General features: G+C 40.2%; 1 pseudogene; it reads left to right on the forward strand.

The window, feature by feature from the left end:
• Positions 1–5,560: 5,560 nt before the first annotated feature.
• Positions 5,561–10,909, forward strand: LOC103127195 (olfactory receptor 11G2-like; annotated as a pseudogene).
• The last annotated feature ends 9,044 nt before the right edge of the window (positions 10,910–19,953 follow it).

Here is a 19,953-nt window from a genome sequence, read left to right on the forward strand (position 1 = left end):
CCCCCCAACACTTCATCTGCACTATTCCAGCCTTTAGTTCCATGATTGTTCATCACTTTGTTTGGCTTTGTATGTTAACTCTCTTTTCAGCCACCAGGTTCCCAGATGCTAACAGGATGTGACAAGAATTCCCTGGACAGACAACCCCACCAATGTGCCTTGGAGCTCCGCTTCTGCTGAGCCCTTCCCCACTTGGGAGAGAGAGACAGGAGTATGGGTCGACCTGTCAACACTCATGTTCAGCTGGGAGGCAATTACAGAAGCCAGACCTTCCACCTTCTGCATCCCATAATGACCCTGTGTCCATACTCCCAGAGGGTTAAAGAGTAGGAAAGCTATGGGGGGGGGGGGATGGGATACAAAGGTCTGGTGGTGGGAATTGTGCAAAGTTGTACCCCTCTTATCCTATGGTTTTGTCAATGTTTCCTTTTTATAAATTAAAAATTAAAAAATAAATAAAAGAAATATAAATAAAATATACCTACTAGCTATCTTCAAAACAGAGACCTCAAAGCTTCATCTGCAATATTCCAACCTTTAGGTTCACAATTAGTCAACAATGTGTCTGGCTTTATATTTTAATTCTTTTTCAACCACCAGGTTCCAGATGCTACCATAATGCCAACCAGGCCTCCTTGGGCACGTGACCTGTCCAGTATGTCCTGGAGCCCCACTCCCCCAGAGCCCTGCCCTACTAGGGAAAGAGAGAGACAGGCTGGGAGTATGGATCGACCTGTCAATGCCCATGTTCATTGGGGAAGCAATTACAGAAGCCAGACTGTCCACCTTCTGCACCCCATAATGACCTTGGGTCCATACTCCCAGAGGGATAAAGAATAAGAAAGCTATCAGGGTGCCAGTCCCTGTTAGGGTGCCATTATGCCAGGCTAGCTTCGCAAGCGGGAGAGAGACGACCAGGGACTCATGGCTGAGCTGGGAAGCAGTATCTCGTTTATTAATCAGATACATCGCCTTTTATGCATCTCTTCACCGGAAGTGACAAGGGAAAGGAAATGAGTAGGAGAGGGGGCAGAGCAAAAAAAGAGCTCAAACAGAACATAGAAAGCTTCCATCTAACCAGGGGGGATTAAACCAATACCCTGCAGGCAGGGCGGGACCCAGGTAAAATAGTGATTATGTAAATAGACCACATCGTAAGTAATACAAGCGAACCTAATGTGATGATCAAAACAGAAGGTCTGGGAGTATGGACCCACCAGTCAACGCCCATGTTCAGCGGGGTAGCAATTACAGAAGCCAGACCTTCTACCTTCTGCAACCCTCAATGACCCTGGGTCCATGCTCCCAGAGGGATAGAGAATGGGAAAGCTACTGGGGAGGGGGTGGGATATGGAGATTGGGCGGTGGGAATTGTGTGGAGTTGTACCCCTCCTACCCTATGGTTTTGTTAATTAATCCTTTCTTAAATAAAAAAATTAAAAAAAAAAACAGAAGGTCTTATAAGCAGAATTTAGAAGCAGACCAACATCAGGGGAGGGTGGGGATACAGAGTTCTGATGGTGGGGATTGTGTGGAGTTGTACCCCTCTTATCCTGTGGTTTTTGTCAGTGTTTCCTTTTTTTTTTAAAAAATATTTCTTTATTTATTTCCTTTTCGTTGCCCTTGTTCTTATTGTTGTTGTTGTTGTTGTTATTGTTGATGTCATCTTTGTTGGATAGGACAGAGATAAATGGAGAGAGGAGGGGAAGACAGAGATGGGGAGAGAAAGACAGACACCTGCAGACCTGCTTCACCGCCTGTGAAGCGACTCCCCTGCAGGTGGGGAGCCGGGGCTCTAACCGGGATCCTCATGCCAGTCCTTGCTCTTTGCACCACAATTGCTTAACCTACTGCGCTACCTCCCAACTCCCCAGTGTCTCCTTTTTATAAATTAAAAAAAAAATTTAAAAAGACTGTCATGCCTGGGGTTCTAATGTCCCAGGTTCAATCCCCAGGACCACCATAAGCCAGGGCTGAGCAGTGACAGGGTCTCTCTTTCTCTGTATCTTTCTCATTAAAATAAATAAATAAATATTTTTTTTAAAAAAAAGAAATTGATAGTATTAGGAAGATAGGGGTCACTCTAGAAAGGGGAGAGAAGTAACTAGCAGAGTCACAATGGGCTCCTGGTCTACTTAAGTGATGTGTGACAGTGGTGGTGATGAAATAAGTGTGCACACTTTCATTAGTTCAGCAAACTATATATACACAATATGTATACTTAGTGGTACAATGTTTAAAACAACAACAGATGTTAAATCACATCATTTTAGTCTCTAACTTTCCAGGCCTTGTCTGACAGTTGAAGCCACATTTCTCAATGATTCATATGGCCCTAAGTGATCTGTACTCACCTTACTCTTGGCCACCACGTCTTCCTTTCCTAATGGACTCCTCACTGACTGACTCTCCAAAACACCATTCTCTCCTGTCTCTGATTCCTGTGAGTGACAGTTTCCTTGACCTGGAATGTCAGAGACTCAGATAGCTGCAAAGTTTTCTCACTTTAAGAGCACCCTCTCTGAGCTTTCCTTATCACTCTTCAATCAAAATTCCTCATTCTAGTATTCCCTCTCCAGCAGTTGATATATTTTTCTAGATTTTGTTTTATAATATGCTTTTTATTTATAACATTTTACTTCTCTCTCCAGTATATTGTGTAGACTATGAAAGGATGGGTTTTTGTGGAGGGCATTACTCTAAAATCCATAGGCTCTAACAATGGTTGGTATAGCACAGGCACTCAAGAAATATTTGCTGAATATCGGAATGCAAACTAAAAATTTTAACTGAAAATTTATGATACTCTACATAAAATGTAACATAAACACCTAAAAAAATAAAATAACAAGTTACAGACATTTGATGAACAAATAATTATTCTTTAAAATGAATATATGCTGGCCAGCAGGTGGCGTGCTTGCCTGAACCCCCTGGTCTGCACCTGCAGGAGAAAGTTCTACCAGTGGAGAAGAAGCAGTGTTGTGGCTGTCTCTCACTCCCTGCCTCCCCCTTTCAATTTCTCTCTGTCCTGTCAAATAAAAGAAAAGTAAATAAATATTTTAAAATGAATATACAAAATTTTAAAAGGCAAACACAAAATGAATATAAGGAACTTAATGGAAGATTTTCTTAATTGGGTGTTATTATGACAATTCCTATCACTGCAGTACCTAATTATTCCCCAGGAACCATCAACAAGGCATTGATACTAAGGAACAACAACAACAAAATGATGTAATCTGCTTCCATATCTGCACTTTGGGGAATAACAAACTCTAGTGTTTGATCCTAATATGAGTATGTATTCAAAAATAAATAAATAAATAAATAAATAAAATAAAAAAAGAAAGGAAAGCCAATTGACATATGACAAACACTAGTAAATTCTCAAGAGTCCCAAATCCCAGAAGACCATGACAAGAAAATAAACATATATAACACCTTCTTTTTTTATTATTTAAGAAAGGAGACATTAACAAAACCGTAGAATAAGAGGGGTACAGTTCCACAATTCCCATAACCCGATCTCCATTATCCCATCCCCTCCCCTGATAGCCTTCCCATTCCCTATCTCTCTGGGAGCATGGATCCAGGGCTGTTGTGGGTTGCAGAGGGTGGAAGGTCTGGCTTCTGTAATTGCTTCCCCGCTGAACATGGGCGTTGACATGATCCATACTCCCAGCTTGCCTCTCTCTTTCCCTAGTAGGGTGGGTCTCTGGGGAAGTGGAACTCCAGGACACATTGATAGGGTCGTCTGTCCAGGGAAGTCTGGTCAGCATCTTGTTGGCATCCAGAACCTGGTGGCTGAAAAGAGAGTTAACATACAAAGCCAAACAAACCGTTGAACAGTCATGGACCTAAAGACTGGAATAGTGCAGATGAGGTGTTGGGGGTATTCCCTGCATGCTCTTGTGTACTTCTGCTTTCAGGTATATATTTTTCCCTTAGTTTATGGGCACGGGTGAACCTATGCTCTATCTCAGGGGACCTGGACTATATCTAGGTTTGGGGACTTCATTGGGAAGTGAACCACCTGGAATGGAATTAGAGAATACTATGAAAGGAAAAGTCTCACCCGAGTGATGAAGCTGAAGGGTTGTCATTCCACACCTGAAGTCTCTGGACACAGTCTGAAGTGAAGCATGTTGTGGTGGCACTTGTTGCATTGATTAAGTTGCGATCCGCGGATGCAATATTATTTGATTTGAATTGAGAGCAGCATGTAGGAAAGTGGGCCCCACCCTAAGGTTCCAGAACTGGGGGAAATATAGGCTCTATAGTGGGAATGTGAGGTTCCTGTTGTCTTAGGGTTCAAGAAGACAATGGATAGTTATTGTTATCATCACATTATTTGGTGATTGGGTTAACTTTGGAAAGTCCCTTTGTTAGGGTTTGGGGTATAATACCCAGCATCTTGTATATAGCTGTGCTACCGGTTGCTTCTGTTCTCCCTGGTCTAGGTTTTTGGGAGAGACAACATATCAAAGACTCAGCCTATGTATTAAAAAGACTCAGTCTGTGTTTTAAGAAGTTCTAGACATATGATCAATTTTCCCACTCATATTAATTAAATAGTGGTTTATATGTTTACACTTTAATAGGAATGTACATAAACACCACTCCCACCACCAGAAGACTGTGTTCCACCCCTCCACCCCCCCACCCCTGTTGCACCAGGAAGCCTAATGGCCACCCTCCTCTTCACCGCACCTTCTTTTGTGATTCACTTTTAACACAGTTTGGAAAGATGTCTTTCAGAGTCCCTTACTGCAGTTTCTCAGAGACTACAGACGGGTTTATCCAACCAACGTCTGGGAAGTTTCTCACATGTCTTTGGCCCCATCGAGTAGGAGTAGCAGTTTCTTTTACTTCTGATCTTCTCAACAATCATCCAAGTAAGTGTCAAGTGATTATCATAAATTACGTATACTCATTGTTTTGCAAATAGACTTAGTATAAAGCATTTCCTCCTTGTCTTTGAGAAAACAAGTTATGAGATTGAAATTTAATTAAAAAACCCAAAATCATAAATATTTTCTTCCTCTGCATTCTAACAAATATTTCTCATTTAATCTGTATGTCCCTTTGAAAGATAAAAAGAGGTAAATATATATGTTCTAAGGATTTTAAGTGGAAATACATATTAACTGATAAAGTACTGGAAAATGATTTATACTGATGATTTTATTTGCTAGGTGAAGAGAAGAAAGATGGCAAATGTCTTGTGCAACTGACATCTGTTCTCCCATGTTTATGTACAGCCTTTCAGTTGCACTATATTTTTTCAGTGGTTATTTATTTTAAATATTTTTACTATCAAAGGTTTAACATTGCTTTATAAAACTATGCTATTTCAAGGGTATAGTTTCACACCAGTCTATATGTGTGTATAATTCACCATACCTGAAGTTCTTTTTTAAAACTTTTTTATTAGTGATTTAATAATGATTAACAAGATTGTAAGATAACAGGGGTACAATTCTACACAGTTCCCACCACCAGAGTTCCCTGTGCCATCACTTTCATTGGAAGCTTCTCTATATCCCACTCTAGGGACATGGACGAAAATTATTTATGGGTGCACATGGTGGAAGGTCTGGCTTCTGTAATTGCTTTTACACTAGACATGGATGTTGGCAGATCGACCCATACTCACAGCCTGTTTTTCTTTTTCTTTTTTATATTTTTTATTTATAAAAAGGAAACACTGACAAAAACCATAGGATAAGAGAGGTACAACTCCACACAATTCCCACCACCAGAACTCTGTATCCCATCCCCTCTCCTGAGAGCTTTCCTATTCTTTATCCCTCTGGGAGTATGGACCCAGGGTCATTATGTGGTGCAGAAGGTGGAAGGTCTGGCTTCTGTAATTGCTTCCCAGCTGAACATGGGCTTTGACAAGTCGACCCATACTCCTAGCCTATCTCTCTCTTTCCCTAGTAGGGTGTTGACTGGGGACACAGCACTGGTTCTGCAAAGAGACTCTCCTGCCTAATGGGGTGGAGCTCTGGAGAAGTGGAACTCCAAGACATATTGGTGGGGTTGTCTGCCCAGGGAAGTCTGGCTGACATCACGGTAGCATCTGGAACCTGGTGGTTGAAAGAGGAGTTAACATATAAATCCAAACAAATTGTTGACTAATCATGAACCTAAAGGCTGGAATATTGCTGATGAAGCTTTGGGGTCTCCATTTTGTAGATAGTTAGTAGGCCTATTTTAGTTATATTCCAAAGGGCCCATGACTATACAAGTTTTTTATTTGTTTGTTTTTGTTTTTTCTGAGCCTGACATCTGATATGCAGGTGGACCCAAGTTATTGTCTCCCAGCCTGTTTCTATTCTTTCCCTGGTGAGGTGGAGGATATGGTGAGGTGAGGTTCTGGGACACAACATCAAGGTCATCTGCCAGGAGAGTTCAGGGTGGTGTCATCATAGTTTCAACAACTTGGTGGCTGAATAGTAGTAAAATATAAAACAAATTGTTCAATAAAGAGAAACCTGAAGATAGGAACAAAGGAATGAAACTAGGGGGTCTTTGTGTGGGAAGAAGCTAGGAAGTCTGTTTTAGTCTATTTTATTCCAAGGGACTCATGATGTTACTAATTTTTGCCTGAGCCCAATAGCTAACATGCATGTGGACTAAAAGTACAATCTGGGAGGATTGTGTCAGAATTGAGGATAGGATTAGAAATCTGGATTAGACCCAGGTGCCCAACAACAGATGAGTGGCCGAGAAAGTTGTGGTATATATACACAATGGAGTACTATGCAGCTATTAAGAACAATGAGCCCAACTTCTCTGACCCATCTTGGATGGAACTAGAAGGAATTATGTTAAGTGAGCTAAATCAGAAAGATAAAGATGAGTCTGGGATGATCCCACTCATAAACAGAAGTTGAGGAAGAACCCTGGATTAGGGCAGAGAGTAGCTCCCAAATATGAGAACGTTATATAATTACCATTAACTGTTAACCCCATTGATCTGACCTACGGCCTACATTTATTCATATTTAACACAGGAAACTGTATAATCTCTGAGTCCTTGTTAATCTGAGCTTCCAGTCCATGGACGCAGCTAGGAATATTCTAGGCTGCACTCATTTTAGGACCAGTCTTCCTCAAGTGGCAGAGTACTTTGACCCAGCCTCTCTTCGGAGAATAAGGCAGTCCCTACCCTTGCTGCTCTAAAGGGAGAGCAAGGTTCTGTGAAAGCCCACAAGAGGGCTTATGATGATGTTCCTGATAAAAGTGACCAGTGACCAGAGGAGGACCTAGTGGGGGTTGTATTGCTATGTGGAAATGTTATACATGTACAAACTACTGTATTTTAATGTTGACTGTAAACCATTAATCTTCCAGTAAAGAAATTCTAAAAAAGAAAGAAATGACCAATGATGGTGGAGAGAGGGAGAGGTCTAGGCCCATTATATCTTGGTGGAAGTCCAAGGATTCCATGAGTATACCTAAATTTCTTATGCTTCCACTCCTTCCCTCTGGTAATAATAATAGATTTCATGAAGACTAAAAAAAAATGATTACTATTTTTTCCTGCAAGTTCATCTGCTTTAGCTATTTATACTACACTTTAGTGAAAGAATACAATGGCTGTCTCTCACCTCTTATGTCTCTTAGCTTAATCACCTCCACTTCTATCCATTTTGTCCCGCTCAGTTCCCACATACAAATGAGCCCTAACTTTATGTAAATTGATTTGTCTTCTTTAAACTCTCAGCATGTCTAAGTTATTTGTTATTATTTTTATTGCATTTCCCTACAGGATTTCCTCTAAATTACAGCATGGGTCAGTTTTAATCTCCAGGAAATATTCAGAAAACAAAAAAAGTAAGTATTGATAATTATTTGAAACAAATCCTATGTCAATGATCTCCAAGAAAATAAAGTAACTAAGATGACTGAGAGTAAGGTTCTGAGTAAATAGGTCACAAATCTCTAAAGAACAAAGAGGCAATACATTAAAATATTTAAATAAATAGACAATATATTAGCAAAATTAATTCTCCACCAAAGATTTTCTCTTTAAAATCATTTAGGAAACTCTTTTTTAGACTATGCACAGACCCAGAAATTTAGATGGTTGACTTTAACATGATCTTTTTTATACAATCCCGGGAACAATGAGAACCTGTGGAAATAATAGTCCTTCAAGAATAGGTCTGTTTGTTTGGATTTATTTATGTGTTTATTTAGATAATTGTTTGTCTGCTTGTTTTCAGACATAAATAGAGAATTAGATAGGAAATAAAAGAAATCACAGCTTTGATGCTTCAATGCAGTGGAGGACCAGGCTTGAACCTGGGCTGTACACATGGCAAAGCAGTATACTATACAAGTGAGCTATTTTGCCAGCCCCCAAATAGAGGTGTTATCCAAATAATAAAAGTACTGACTAACCACATGCTCTGACTGAGGGATACTACCCTAGCCACTCAAATAGGAAGATCACATTTTATTTGTATATGACTCTGGGTAGAATGTTCATTTTGATGATGTTAATCTTCCAATCCATGCGCATGAGATATCTTTCCACTTCTTTGTATCATTTTCTATTTCCTTGAATAGTGACTCACAGTTTTTGTTATACAGGTCTTTCACTTCTTTGGTTAGGTTTATTTCTAGGTATTTTATTATTTTGATGATATAGTGAATGGGAGTGTTTTCTGGATATCTTCTTCTTCTGATTTAGTGTTTACATAAAGGAATGTCACTGTTTTTCTGCATTTTAACTTTATAGCCTGACACCTTGCTATATTGCCTAGTAATTTCCAGAAGTTCAGAAGTTTTCTTTTTTTCTCTCTTTTTTCCTCCATGGTTATTGCTGGGGCTCAGTGCCTGCACTACAAATCCACTGCTCCTGGTGGCCATTATTTTCCCATTGTTGTTGCAACTGCTGTTGTTCCTACTGTTGTTGTTGTAGGATAGGACAGAGAGAAACTGAGAGAGGAAGGGGAAGACAGAGAGGGGGAGAGAAAGACAGATACCTGCAGACCTGCTTGTATGGTCCCCTGCCCTTCACACTATGTGTGCTTAACCTGGAGCGCTACTGCCTGGCCCCTCTGTTGGATTCTTTAGGTTTTTCTTTTTTTTCTTTTTTTATTTTACAGAATTACATGTCAACAAGGATGTAAATCCACACCATTCCCACCACCAGAGTTCTGAATCTTCAGTCTCCCCACTGCAGTCCACTACAGTTCCCCAAAAGTTGTAGGCATGGGCCAGCCACCCTCTCTACAAGTATCTGTCCACATTTATACATAATTATCCCCCCTTTTATATATCTTGACTTAGTATGTTTCATATAAGTTACAAATCATAAGGCAATAGGTTCTTTATAGAGCAGTTCAAAGAACTTCACATGCTCATAAATGTATAAATGTATAAATGTTCAGGTAAACATGAAAAATAGATTGAATGTAGACAACTTCTCAGAATCACAAAAGTGTACATTCCCAGAATCTAGCCCAATTTTCATATATATATATATATATATATATATAGTATATATATATGTGTGTGTGTGTGTATTTATTTTTTTATAGAGATAGAGAAAAACTGAGAGAGAAGAAGGAGATGGGGAGAGAGATACCTGCAGCACTGTTTCACTGTCATGAAGCTTCACCCTACAGGTGGAGACCCAGGAGCTTTAGTGGGTCCCTGTGCACTGCACTGTAATGTGCAAAGTCAACCAGGTGCAGCACTACCAAGCCCCTAGACTAATTTTCTTAGCAAGGTAAAAATACATCCCATTTTAAATTTTCCTCTTTTTAATTTTTGTTACTTATTAAATATATGTGTGTTGGTGAATCTGCATCATGAAAGCCACAGTTTTGTTTCTTAAGCAAGGCTGTTTATTAATTTTAAAAAGGAATTTGGTGTTTTCAGGAAGTGTCAACATACACCAGTGTCATTTCCATATATTCCAGATAAATGAATGCATCGAACAAAGAAGCCACCATGTCTGTTAGTCATTTCATCCTTCTGGGCTTTCCCTCCAGTCCAGAAATGCAGCTTGTCTACTTTGGGCTCTTCTCAGTCACATTCACCTTGACCCTGACAGGGAATGCAGCCATTGCCTGTGCAGTACGGTGGGACCGGCGCCTTCACACCCCCATGTACATTTTCCTGGGGAATTTCTCCCTCCTGGAAATATGCTATGTCACCACAACCGTTCCTAAAATGTTAGCCAACTTCCTGTCCTCAAGCAAATCCATCTCTTTTGTGAACTGTTTTGCCCAGTTCTATTTCTTCTTCTCTTTTGGGTGTGATGAGGGCTTCTATCACTGCATCATGGCTTTTGATAGGTACCTTGCCATCTGCCGTCCTCTGCACTAACCACACATCATGACTAAGCAGATGTACACCGGTCTCATCATCTTGGGATGGTCAAGTGGTTTCATCCTCTTCATCACCCCTGTTATTCTCATTTCATGTTTACTCTTCTGTGGCCCAAACATCATCGACCATTTTATGTGTGATCCTGTTCCTTTGATGATGCTGTCCTGTTCTGAAGACACCATCACTCAGCTCGTTTACTCTACTCTCAACATTATATTCATGATCGGCACCTTTCTCTTTGTTCTTTGTTCCTATGCTCTAGTAATTCTGTCTGTGCTACGGATGCCCCTCGGCAGCAGCAAGCAAACGCAAGGCTTTCTCCACTTGTGCTTCTCATCTGACTGTGGTGTTGTTGTTTTTTGGTTCTGTTATGGTGATGTATGTCAGCCCTGGATCAAGACACCCAGTAAAAAAGCAAAAAATCATCACGTTGTTCTATTCTGTGATAACACCTCTTTGCAATCCTCTAATATATAGCCTCAGAAATAAGGAGATAAAGACTGCTCTGAGGAAAATCTTCAGGATTGAAAGGGGTGCTCATAAAACATGAATGAGAGCCAGATTCCATATCTCAAGCGATGTGAGTGATATATTTGTCTGCCCCAGGGAAGTTTCATGAGCAGTGAAACAAGTCTGCAGGTCTCTATCTTTCTCTCCCTGTCTATCCCCTTCTCCCCTTGAAATTTTTCTTTTTTTATAGAATAAAATAGAGAAAAAAAGAAAAAGAGAGAAAAAATGGTCATTGGGAGTGGCAGATTCATAGTGCCAGCAGCAAGCCTCAGCAATAACCCTGGAGAAGGGGGGGGAGGGAGAGGGAGAGAGAGAGAGAGAATGAGACTAGGGGGATAGAAAGCAAGAGAGATGTATGAAACATTGCTTCATCACTCATGAAGCTTCCCTCCTGCAGGTGGGGACTCAGGGCTTGAACTCAAATCCTTATGCATGATGGCAGATGTTCTCTGCAAGACAAAAATTCTTTTTAATTTTAATTTCCATCTATACTGAAGTATAATTGATAACAACCCATGTGTGTGTTATATACTTGTAACTGCTGAGAGCTGATTTTCAATAATGTCACCCAGAGCTTCTGTTTGTATTTCTTTTGGAAGTGTGTTTCTGAATCTTTTAGCTAGTAAATTTAAGTTGTTCTATTTCCTCCTTGCCTCTAGAGTGTGTGATGAGAAATATGATGAAAGCCTGATGGTTCTGCTTTTGTGTGTGACTTTCTTTCTTCCCTAGCAGCTTGCATTATTTTTTCTTGTTTTTGGTTTTGGATAGTTTTACAATGATGTGTCTTGGTGTGTGTAGTTTTGGATTCAATAATTTAGGTGTGCATTCACCTCCTTGGATTTCTATATTTTAAACACTGTTCACGTATGGAAATTTTCCTCTTAAAATTTCTTTGAGGGTGCCAGGCAGTAGTGCAGCGGGTTAAACACACATGGTGCAAAGCCCAAGGATCAGCGTAAGAATCCCGGTTTGAACCCTGGCTCCCCACCTACAGGGGGGTCACTTCACGTGCTGTGAAGCAGGTCTGCAGGTGTCTATCTTTCTCTACCCCTCTTTGTCTTCCTCTCCTCTCTCGATTTATCTCTGTCCTATCCAACAACAACAACAATGGCAATAATAACAGTAACAACAAGGGCAACAAAATGGAAAAAAAATGGCCTCCAGGAGCAGTGAATTTGTAGTGCAGGCACCGAGTCTCAGAAATAACCCTGGAGACAAAACGGAAAAAAAATTCTTTGAATATGTTCTCTACTCTTTCTTCTCTCTTCTTCCCCAGGGATCCAAATAACTCTGATGTTCGTTTTTCTGATAGAGTCTGCTATTTCATTGAGAAGTGTTTCATTTTTTTCCTAAACCTTTCCTCTCCAAGAGTTTTAAATTCACAGAATGTGTCTTCTACTATGCATATTCTCTCCTCCACCTGGTTAAGTCTACTCTGGAGGCCTCCTACCTCAGCCTGAACTACATTCAAAGTGTCCTTTAGGCCCTGAAGTTCTGTTTCTATTTGGAGGTTTTTTCTTTTCCTTTTTCTTTTCTTTTCTTTTTTTTTTCTTCTCTTTCTCTTTCTTTCTTTCTTTCTTTCTGAGTTTGTGATTCTTTGGTAAAATGATTGCTGAGTTCTTAAATCTTTAGTTTCTTGAATCGATTTCATAATATGTTTTCTGAATTCTATACCTCTCATTTTTTCTAGTTCTGTCTCTGTCTGGTCATTTGGGGTTTCTGTCATTGCTGTCTGTTTATTTCTGTTTCCTCACTTAGTGTGGATTGTGTTGTTGTGCCAGCAGGAGGTGCTGTGGCTAAGGTGTTTGATTTCCCTGTTTGTGTATCTTGGTGGGGCAGAGGAGATTTTATCCTGAGTCACTGGGCCAGTTCTGTGCCCTTGATGTCAATACAGGGCCTTCCTGTTGCTCTTCCAGCCTCTGTGGCGCAATAGCAATAGACACTCAAGAAGTCACGGTTGTAAATTGGTGAGCTTTTAGGTATTTTTTTTCTTTTTAACAGTCTTTTTGTGCTAAAATTTGAACCTAGAAGTGATATGTCTCTACTTTAACGATGACTCTTTAGTCACTATCAGGCCACCCCATCAGCTGGGGCCCTATTTGGGGAGTCCTGAGATTCCCAAACAGACATGATGGGCCTAGACCTCGAATAAATCAATAAGTAGGACAATAATTAGGATCCACCTGCATATAAGATTTCAGGCTCAGGCAAAAAAACAAACAAACAACAACAACAACAAAAACACTAGTGTAGCCACAGGCCCTTTGGAATATAACTAAAATATGCCTACTAGCTATCTACAAAATGGAGGACCCCCCCCAACTCTTCATCTGCACTATTCCAGCCTTTAGGTCCATAATTGGTCAACAACTTGTTTGGCTTTATATGATAACTCTCTTCAGCCACCAGGTTCCAGATGCTACCATGATGCCAACCAGACTTCCCTGGACAGACAACTCCACCAATGTGTTCTGGAGTCCCCATTCCCCAGAGCCCTTCACCAATAGGGAAAGTGAAAGACAAGCTGGGAGTATGGATCGATCTATCAATGCCCATGTTCAGCTGGGAAGCAATTTCAGAAGCCAGACCTTCCACCTTCTGCATCCCACAATGACCTGGGGTCCATACTCCCAGAGGGATAGAGAATAGGAAAGCTATCAGGGGAGGGGGTGGGATACCGAGTTCTGGTGGTGGGAATTGTGTGGAGTTGTACCCCTCTTATCCTATGGTTTAGTCAATGTTTTCTTTTTATAAATAAAAAATTAAATAAAAAAAAGAAGTGATATGTCTCAGCTGCCAATCTTACTTGGCACCTGTCTTCTCTGAGCACCAGTTTTTAGTCCTGGGAATCATTCATTCACCCTCTTTCCCTCCACAAGCCACATGTAGCTATACTTATCTGTGGCTTAGGTGATTTCATTTCTTTCTCTTTCCTTCCTTTCTCTTTCTTTCTTTCTTTCTTTCTCTATTTCTCTTTCTTCCTTTCTTTCTTCCTTTCTTTCTTTCTTTCTTTCTGTCTTTCTTTCTTTCTGTCTTTCTTTCTTTCTTTCTTCCTCTCTAACAATTGTTTCTTTAACTCAGACCTGGAAGTGGTGAGCTTGAGCTGCCAAACTCCTGGTCTGACACCAGCTGTTCCTTAGTATGGCCTTTTAGTCCTGGGAATCTCTCCCTCACCCCCATTTTGTCCATGAGCCGCACATGTCTATACTCACCTGTGGCTTGATGAGTTTTTGGAAATAACTTGGTCATAGTTTTTGAGTTTTCAGGTGATTTTCATTGTTTTTCTTAGTTGACAGTGGGAAGCAAAGCATTGCTGTTGCTACTCCATAGCCATGCCTCTGGAAGTCAACCAGTAAAGGAGCATCGTTACACTCTTGATAAGAATATAAACTGGTGAAGCTCTTATAGAAAACAGTTTGGTGGGGGACGGGCAGAGGCGCAGTGGGTTAAGCGCATGTGGCGCAAAGCGCAGGGACTTGCGTAAGGATGCCGGTTCGAGCCCCGTCTCCCCACCTGCAGGGGAGTCGCTTCACAGGTGGTGAAGCAGGTCTGCAGGTATCTATCTTTCTCTCCCCCTCTCTGTCTTCCCCTCCTCTCTCCATTTCTCTCTGTCCTATCCAACAACGAACAACATCAACAATGGCAATAATAATAACCACAACGAGGCTACAACAAGGGCAACAAAAAGGGGGAAAAAATGGCCTCCAGGAGGGGTGGATTCATGGTGCAGGCAATGAGTCCAGCAATAACCCTGGAGGGAAAAAAGAAAGAAAGAAAGAAAGAAAACAGTTTGGATAATAATTAAGCAAGTAAACAGCGAAATATGATTAAAATATTAACATGATTAATACACACACATTGTAATGTGTATGTAACATTGTTTTCTCAGTTTGGTACATAGCAGTGCTACGTGCTCTTAATCTTTCTAGTCTATGGATAATAAAAAAAAAAGCAAACCATTTAAGTAACTGAAATAATATTACTATTGGATTTGGATAGATTTCTGTATAAGTACCAAATGCTAACAGAGTATGTCACTGAAGCTTCTTGGACAGACTTCCATTTTTCCTAAGGATCCACCATCAATAAGTGATTTAATATTTTTATACAGTAGAATTAGAAATCCACATCCTACTCTAGAGGGTATGTCATACAGCAGAACACATACCTTAACACAGGAGAATAAACATTTTTCTTTACTTGATCTGGGCAATTCAGATGTTGTTTCTACATTCCTTGGATAAAGTACACATCAACTTTTAAATTATTCCCTTGGTGTTTTGATTTCTGGCTGACTTCCCTGTACTCTAGAGATTTTTTTAGTTACAACCCCTGGTGGTGGTTGGCTCATTGTTACATCAGGGAAGGAACTAATATATATCAAAATATAGAAAACACAGATTTTATATTGTGGGTGGGGGAAGAGACACCTTCTGACCATTCTAAAGCTTCTGACTGCACCAGGTCTGATACTAGTAACTGGTAGGTGAAAAAAAAAAAAAAAAACAGTGTTGAAAATGTTATGATAATACTTAAATCAAACACTCTATCTCTGAGATAATGGGATGGATGTAATGATGAGAACAACAATGTGAAACAATGTGAGAATAGTGGTAGAGTGGTAATGAACAGATAGTCTTCAGTAAAGAGTGGACAAACTAGTCCTAGTTCTTTTGTTTTATATCCAAAACAAAATAAAATAGGGCATTGAGAAGAAGACATGTTTATGCTCTCATGTATACTATATGAACCATTCTTAGTCAACCTCAGGCCAAGAAAGTTGTTCTAATTTGTGGGTCTTTGGATAGTTTCAAGTATTAAATTAATCATCCAAAACTTAATATAATTTCACTTCTGAAATGAAGTCAGCTATAATGGTCTTCAGGATGGACACTGGGAGGATGAAAGAAGGTGCTGGAGTTGGTAGTAGCAATAACTTTGGAAGTAATGTAAAGAACAAAAAGCCTCACCAACTTCACTGTAAACCATTAACTCCCCAATAAAAAGATAAAAAATGTGACAGTCTAACTTGAAATTAATATGGACAGCATAGGTAAAATAGGTATTTTAAAAAGAAGAGAAGGGAATATCAGAAATCATGAAACAATCAGGAAATACCAAATAAATTAATAAGTCAATTCTATTTGGAAGTATTTGATAATTTCCCACCAAGTTATCTATTTATTTACTTAAAATGTATTTTAAAAAAACATTGAGGATCTTTTTGTACTGGAGCTCAGACATCAGAACAATATGTAGGTAAGACTTACTTTATGGCTTGTGATATAGTCTTAATAGTTACAATAATGTGAATAAATTTTGAACTGGAGTATACTCAAGTTAAAATTCTTTAAAGCTTCAATTCTATATGAAGATTTTTCAGAAAAACTTAAAATATGTGGGGGAGTTGGGCAGTAGAGCAGCGGGTTAAGCACAGGTGGAGTAAGGATCACCTCAAGGATCCGGGTTCGAGCCCCTGGCTCCCCACCTGCAGGGGAGTCACTTCACAAGCATTGAAGCCAGTCTGCAGGTGTCTATCTTTCTCTCCCCCTTTCTGTCTTCCCCTCCTCTCTCGATTTCTATCTGTCCAATCCAACAACAATGACATCAATAATAACAACAATAATAACTACAACAATAAAACAATAAGGGCAACAAAAAGGAATAAATAAATAAGTTTTTTAAAAAACTTAAAAAGTGTAGTATTATGTCTATGTCTATGCAATATTTATAAAGAATGTGATAATAAAAAAGAAAGTCTTCGAAATGGTGATTATTTATATGATTTGACCATCGTAAAAATAATTTAATGATGTACTCTTAACATATATCATATTGGGATAAATTATTCCCTAGAGTTCTGATGAATCTCTAGACTGTTTTCCATAGGGGTTGGACCAGCTTACCACCAGCACTGTAGGAGAGTCCCTTCCCCCCACAACCTCTCCAACAGTTAGTGTTTCTGTCTTTCCTAATGTGTGACATTCTTTTGTTTTTAAGTTTCTTTTAATTTTTTTAATTATCTTTATTTATTTATTGGATAGAGACAGGTAGAAATCAAGAGGAAAGGGGATGATAGGGAGGGAGAGAGACAGAGAGATACCTGCAGCCCTGCTTCACCACTTGTGAAGCTTTCCCCCTGCAGGTGGCAACCAGGGGATTGAACTGGGTCCTTGCACATTGTAACATGTGCACTCAACCAGGTGCGCCACCACCTGGCCCATGTGTGACATTCTTTTTTTTTTTTTTTTAATATATTTTTTTTTTCATTCTTTTTTTTTTAATTTTTTATTTAAGAAAGGATTAGTGAACAAAAGCATAAGGTAGGAGGGGTACAACTCCACACAATTCCCAACACCCAATCCCCATAACCTACCCCCTCCCCTGATAGCTTTCCCATTCTCTATCCCTCTGGGAGCATGGACCCAGGGTTGTTGAGGGTTGCAGAAGGTAGAAGGTCTGGCTTCTGTAATTGCTTCCCCGCTGAACATGGGCGTTGACTGGTCGGTCCATACCCCCAGTCTGCCTCTCTCTTTCCCTAGTAGGGTGTGACTCTGGGGAAGCTGAGCTCCAGGACACATTGGTGGGGTCTTCAATCCAGGGAAGCCTAGCCAGCATCCTGGTGGCATCTGGAACTGTAAACTCTAGTGTAGTCCTGCTTTCAGGTATATATTTTGCAGTAGTTTATGGATACGTGTGCACATAAGCTCTCATGTGTGACATTCTTACAGGTGTAAAGTGATATCTTGTTTTTGTTTTTATTTGCATTTCCCTGACCATCAGTGACTTTAAGCAATTTTTTTCAAGTGTCTGTTGGCCCTTTGAACCTCCTCTTTGGAGAAGATTCTGCCTATATCTTACCACAGTATTCAGTGGGGTTTCTGTCATTTTATTGTTGAGTTTGGTGAGTTCATTGTGTATTTTGGATCGACCTTCTTGTGGTGCATCCCGTGAGTACCCATTCACTGGGGAAATTGACGATCCTTCCTAGCCGACTGAATCCACATGGATCCCAGTCACTTTCAAAGCCAGCAACAAGCAGCTCCTGACAGCTTTCAACCTGACCTGTTGACTGGCTATGGAAGAAGGGCAAACGCTAGAAGAAGAAGAATTGTGTATTTTGGTTATCATCCTCAATCTAATCTCACTTATATGTAAAACTTTAGAATAAAGAACAGTAATGGAAAACATAAGGTGAAACCTGGAATGGGTGTGATGTAGCACACCAAAACAAAAGGGCTCAGGGGCTGGGCAGTGATGAACTGGGTTAAGCACACATAGTACAAAGCACAAGGACCCACTCAAGGATCTTGGTTTGAGCCCTCAGCTCCCCACCGGCAGGTGGATCACTTCACAGGCAGTGAAGTAGGTCTGCAGGTGTCTGTCTTTCTCTCCCCCTCTCTACCTCCCCCTTCTCTCTCAATCTCTCTCCATCCTATCCAATTTAAAAAGAAAAGGAAAGAAGAGAAATGGCCACCAGGAGCAGTGGATTAATAGTGTACGCACTGAGCCCCAATAATAATCCTGGAGGAAAAAATAAAAGATTCTGGGGAAGGAGGGGAAGGGAAAGGATGAAGGCACACTGGGGTCTAATGTGTTTCCTAGATACCAGTCAAGGGTTGTGCCTATATGTTAAAAACTACACTGTAAACCAATGTGTATTTGGTAATGTGTTGCTTAAATTCAGAGATTTATAAACTGTTCAAAAAAAACTTTAAAAATTCTCTAAAAATCACATTTCATATATCTCTATTAGTTTTTTTAAATATTTTTTATTTTATTTATTTATTCCCTTTTGTTGCCCTTGTTGTTTTATTGTTGTAGTTATTATTGTTGTTGTCATTGATGTTGGATAGGACAGAGAGAAATGGAGAGAGGAGGGGAAGACAGAGAGGAGGAGAGAAAGATAGACACCTGCAGACCTGCTTCACCGCCTGTGAAGCGACTCCCCTGCAGGTGGGGAGCCGGGGTTCGAACCGGGATCCTTATGCGACTCCCCTGCAGGTGGGGAGCCGGGGTTCGAACCGGGATCTTTATGCCGGTCCTTGTGCTTTGCGCTACCTGCGCTTAACCCACTGCGCTAGAGCCCGACTCCCCTCTTTTAGTTTTAAATTAGTACCTCTGGACCACATTTACTTATACTGTTCCCCTAACTCCCAAATTTAGTCCTCAATTCTCATTTCCTTTATCTCCGTGGATCAGTGAGGCTAACGTTCTGCCACAAAGCTTCCATCATGCTTTTATTAACTCATATTTGGTAGCCAAATTTTTAAAAATTTGTATTAGTGATTTAATAATGATGAACAAGGCTGTAAAATAACAGTGGTAAAATTTCATAAAGTTCCCACCACCAGAGTTCTGTGTCCCATTCCCTCTGTTGGAAGTTTCCCTATTCTTTATCCCTCTGAGAGTATGGACCAAAATTCTTTATGGGGTGCAGAAGGTGGAGGGTCAGACTTCTGTAGTTGCTGCTCTTCTGGCCATGGGTATTGGCAGATTGATCCACACCCCCCAGCCTGTTTCTATTTTTCCCTAGTGGGGTAAGGCTCTGGAGAGATGAGGTGAGATTGTCTGCCCAGGGAAGTCAGGATGGCATCATGGTAGCATCTGCAACTTGGTGACTGAAAGGTGGTAAAATATAAAGCAGAAAAAATAGTTTAATAAACAAGGCCAAAAGGTAGGAATAGAGCAGATGAAATTAGAGGTCTTCAAGTGGCCGGAAGCTAGGAAGTCCACTCTAGGTGTCTTCCAAAGAGCCCACGGCTTCAGTAATTTGTAAGCCAAACTTCCTTTCTTCTTTGTAGAAGTATTATTAATAGATCATCACTTGAATATAAATAAGCATTTTCTCTTTAATTTATAAAAAATATTTTGTTTGGTAAGGGTAGGTATAATAATGGTTATGCAAAGAGTCTCTCATACCTGAGGCTCTGAAGTCCCAGGCCCAATGCCCCACACCACCATAAGCCAGAGCTGAACAGTGCTCTGGTAAAAAATAAATAAAATAGATATATCTTTTTAAAAAGTATTTTGCTGTTTTTCCTTTTAAACAGATACTCACCAGAGAAATATAGCCTACAAATA

Source organism: Erinaceus europaeus, chromosome 16, assembly GCF_950295315.1.
Source record: "Erinaceus europaeus chromosome 16, mEriEur2.1, whole genome shotgun sequence".
Classification (NCBI taxonomy): domain Eukaryota; kingdom Metazoa; phylum Chordata; class Mammalia; order Eulipotyphla; family Erinaceidae; genus Erinaceus; species Erinaceus europaeus.